The sequence below is a fragment of the Apium graveolens genome, chromosome 9 (assembly GCF_009905375.1).
Source record: "Apium graveolens cultivar Ventura chromosome 9, ASM990537v1, whole genome shotgun sequence".
In the NCBI taxonomy this organism is placed as follows: domain Eukaryota; kingdom Viridiplantae; phylum Streptophyta; class Magnoliopsida; order Apiales; family Apiaceae; genus Apium; species Apium graveolens.
The window spans coordinates 156,980,200-156,985,552 of NC_133655.1; positions in this window are offsets into that span (position 1 = coordinate 156,980,200).

Below are 5,353 nucleotides of genomic sequence, written 5' to 3' on the forward strand. Positions count from 1 at the left end.
CTATTCCTAAAAGACAATCCAGGCATGGATATTGAAAGTCTGAAGGAAGAAGAAGCCAAACTTAAAGCAGAAAATGTTAAGTCAAAGTCTAAAGCTCAAGTCATGGAAAAGAAGCCACCTAAGCCTAAGGGCATTGTGATAAAAGAAAAGATAAATTTTGAGACAACCAAAGCCAAATCACAAGTGGAGGTAGATCATAGATCCAAGGGCAAAGCAAAAATTGATGAACCTGTAAAGGTATATATGCCAATCATGGATCTGGAGACAAAATCTGATGAAGATGCTAGTCTGATTTTGAAGAAAAAGGATATTCAAACAACCTCTGACAGAGCTCATGTTGTTCAAGATCAGGACTCAGTAAATTCTGATATTACAGTGAAGCAAGCAACCTCTGACATAGCTCAAGTTGGCTTGATATCAGAAGATAAAGAAAAGGAAACCTCTGACATTGCTCATGTTAAACCTTCAAAGATGCTACTACCAGGATTCACAAAAGCTCAACAGACTCAACCTTTGAAGACTACATCAAGTGGTTTTGAAGCAAGAGTTGTTCAAGGAAAGGAAGCAAGAGACAAATCAGGATTGGGTAGTTCTAAAGAGAAGAGAATACACAACACTACCAATGATCCAACCTCCTTAAGTGAACCAGGTGTAGGAGCAACTCCTGAGAGATTGAATCAACTTGAATCTGTACAAATGGTTTACCATTCTGTTTTGAAAGAAGATATCATGTTATACTTTATGGCAGATGGGAGGGTATTCTAGATCAGGGAGAATGCTATTCCATTGAAGTATTTTGAAGAACTGGAACATGTTCTATTTCTACTTCAAGTGAAAAACAGATCAACAGATGGTGCTGCAGGTTAGTTAAAATCAAATATTCAAAGACAGGAGAGGCTTTACTCTGTAAAGTCTGACAGCCCATACTATCATAAGTACATATCTCATAGTGGAGATATTGTTGAAATGAAGCCTAATACTGCTAAAATCATCACTACATTTTCTGGTATTAAGGGACTTGAATTCAATCTAGAGTCTGATAAAGCCTATATCATCAGACTGGATCAGGATATAAGAAAAGCTAAAATAAATGATCTCAGGGCTGCTATCTTTCAAACTGGTGAAGATACAGTTGAACTGAAAAATGCTAAAAGGAGGATGGTCAATGAACTTGAATATGCTGAGAGATGTCTATTGAAGAACTATCTTAGAACAACTCCTGATATCAAAGAGATCAGAAATTGAAGCCAAGTCAAAGATCTACAACTGCTTAAATTCTGAAGGATATACAGACTGAAGCTGATATCAAACTTTAAGGATGGTAAAGCTACAAGGACTGTAAGTTGTAGTTATCTAGTCAAATTCTCATGCATTTATACTTAATATTTTTGACATCATCAAATATCTGTTAAAATTGTATATTATGCTAATTTACAAGTTGGGGGAGATTGTTAGATATATTTGTGATGGCATGTCTAATATGATTTGTGTTTAGTTTTCAGATCTTACTTAACAGGACAAATCAGGACTTAACTGAAAATCAGTACTTATACTGAAGTCAGGACTTAAGATATCAAAACTTAAGTGTCGGAACTTAAGTTATCAGGAGATATTTATCAGGAGATAATATCAGGACTTAAGAAGACATTCAGATAAGGAAGGCGGCTGATTGAAAGGAAAGAAGATCAAAACAAACATAAGAAGAGATATGCATGGAGAAGAATTCTATGAAGAATAGAATACTTGGAAGAAAAGATAACTAGTTGATATATATTAGGAAGCAGAATTATATTCGATATCAATTAGAAGATTATCTTGTAACTGTGTAGTATATAAACACAGACATAGGGTTTACACTATATGTGTTATCTTAATCGAGAATATTATTCATTGTAACCGTAGCAGCTCTCGTGATAATTTGTTCATCACTGAGAGAGAACAGTTCTTTGTAACAGAGTTTATTGTGTTGAAAAAAATCTGTGTTTTGTTACTTGAGTTCTTATAATCGAGTTGATTGTAGTAAACACTGTATTCAACCCCCTTTTACAGTGTGTGTGACCTAACATACATGGTGCTTGATAGACCCAATGTGAGATTCTATATGTCTGTTGTGTCATAAGTAATTCTCACAGTGATAATAATGTAATGGCCCTTCGACTTGAAATCATTATATTTCTACACGATAATTAATATACTTTGATTACATCAATAGTTGTCTTTGACCGGATAATGATAAGAGTGGACTTCGGGTATATTAGAAATCGTGTGAGAAATATGTATGATCTAGAAAGGATTAAACTCTCCTAATTTTGGAGAGATATTATTGGTCTTTTGTGTAAGCTAGACTATGAAATGCGTGGCGCCGCGCTCAAATGTTGATTTGAAATGATAGTCTACTCATTGAACAAAAAACCAGTATTAAACCATGAAGAGGGTGACATATAACATGTATCGAGTTTAATCTATAATATTTGGTTAATAGGATTATATTACATTGTACATTATTCACGAAAGATTTATCGATCACCGATTTAATTATTATTATTTGGGTAGCAATGATGTATTACTAGATGTCGCTCATTATCTACGATTTAAATTAGATTTAAAATTTTTGCCAACATAATAATAACTTAAAGGGTCACACAAAGAATGGTTGGAGGAGTATTTAATTTAAATTCGGATTTAAATTAAATGTAAGTAATTCGAATAATTTGTTATTAATTAAGTAAGACTTAATTAATGAAATAAATAAGAAATTTGAATTTACTATTAAATCCGACATTGAGTTATTGGGTGATTAAGTAAGACTTAATTAATAATAACTGGGATTTTCTGATTTATTAAAACTCTAAATTAGTTTAGGGGTTAGAAGTCTTTTTCTCTTACCTATATAATATCTTTTTAAGTCTCAACTAGATTTTTACGTTTTTATAAGATAAAACACAAACCCTAGGAGCTTGAGAGAGAGAGAGAGAGGGTGGCTTCTAATATACGAGTGCTAGTACACGCTCATCCTCCGTTCGATCATTCGTGTGGATACCTTCAAGGCGAGATCATTTCGCGACGGTATACGGGGTGATTTTTGAAAACTTGGACCTAAATTAGACAACAGAAATCATAAAGCTACTGCACATATTTGTTAAGTTAAAAATGGAAATAGAAAAAGGTTGCTTTAGAAAGTAGTTTAGTACATTTTAGTGCAAGTCTTGTAAACCCGTGATGCTAGTCTATAAAGTTTGCACTGGTCCTTAGTTTACATGTAACAAAACAGATAAAATTTTCTTGTATTCTCTTAAGGAAGAATCTGAGTTCTTATTGTATTAAGAACCCAAAATTTATATCAAGACAAACTTAATTAATACAAATTAAGTGAGTTTTGAAATATTATGTTTGTTTGTTATTTATGTAAACACATTATCTTTGCAAAATCTAAACCGCTTTGTTCACCTAAAATCCAAACAAGTTTAAAAATGCTAAAAGTCCAAAAAACACATTCACCCCATGTGTTAGCGGTCAATATCTAACAGTATACATTTTTAATTTTTAATTTATCATTTTTTAATATTATAAATAAATTTTAATATGATTTGATGCTAAAAATTGAGATATTATTAATATTTTATATAATACGAATTAGTAAATTGTTTTTAATCATAAAAACTTATCTAAAAATCAAATTATTATTTTTAATTATTTCTCGAATCCCGCGAGAATTCACGTCTGGGCGAGGAACGAAGAGGAAAATAATCCTCGTTCAAGGTTCGAGGGAGGTGATAGCACTTTCCGATCTCAAAGTGACCCGATGCATATACCTACGAACAAACTTCAAATGTTTTTTTTATAATAATATAGTTTTGATTTTTTTAATTATTAGACTTGTACACTTGCAATAAGTATCCGATCTCAAAATTTATGGAACGAGCGAAAATCGAACTCTACTACAAAAAGTACACTCTCGCGACCTAAATTACTAATCCAACTTTAACAGTACGTAAAAAGAAAGAAGACAATTCTACGAGAACTTTATGTCATCATATTTTCATTTATTTAAATTTACGAGATGTAATCAAATTTATAAAAATATATTATTCATTATTACGTAATTACTATGCAATAATAAAATAAATTTAAAATAATTATTTATAATATTCAAAAATTATTTCTCTATAAGTGCAAGTTCATTTGAAATATTTCCATATATATACTGTCCCGTGCCTCGCACGGTTTTTACGCTAGTTCCGCTTAACCATGTTTTTTTATAATTTAATAATTCAATTTTTCAAGAAGCTGTACACATTTGAATAATCTTTATTTAAAATGTAATGATTCACATTAATCATTTAGAATTCAGTTGAATTTATTTATTTTAAAATTCAGAGAATTAACCACATGTCTTTCGATTCTATTTTTAATTTATACACGTGATATATTAAATTTAGGTAATTTATACAAAACGGAATATGATTTCTCTAAGTCACGTATATATACACCTGTTGTGTTGGGTGTATTTTTGTGTCAAATATCATAAAATTGAACCTAATTCAAATTTGCATTTATATATTATTTGGATAATCATGAACAGATATATTTCTGTCTAGGGATTCACTAATAACAAGTTTACAAATTATATACGAGTAGATTAAAATATCAAATGTTTGGAAACGAACGGCCTAATAAATAACATATAACTGTCAAAAAATAAGTTATGAATACATAATAAATGAAACAAGTAAAAAATGTTCATCGTACCTCTTGTGAGTAAAATAAAATACTAATGTCCAACAACAATATGCAAAAGATACACGAGTCATTTTAAATATTATATTTTTTAATTTTTTTTATTAATTGATTCATTTATTTCGCGTATTTTCACTACGTGTCGTGTATTTATATCTGAAAATCAAACTTAAGGCCAAATAAATTAATTTAAGTTTTGTGTTCGTGTACTTTAATATTCATGTATATATTTAATCTTCATGTCTAAGTACTAAATATTCGTATAATTTTATATTCGTATACTTTCATGTTTCTAATACCAAATAAATTATTTTTTTTTATTCATGTATTTTCATGTTCATGTCTTATAGTTTTAAACTAGTCTTCAGGCTCATATAATTGCCAGTAACACAATAACAAATAAATATTTGATTTCTTAGAAAAATTGAAAACAAGGTTTATTTTTGAAATTTTAGTGAAAAACGTTGAAGAAATAGGTGTTTTTCATTTGGATATCAACTATACACATCTTAAAAAAGAAGATAAAAGTAAAGTATTGTTATATTATGCTTATAAAATTGATCGAGTCTACAATATATAGTTAAGTATCCACGTGGATTTCCCGAAGAAGCTTTTT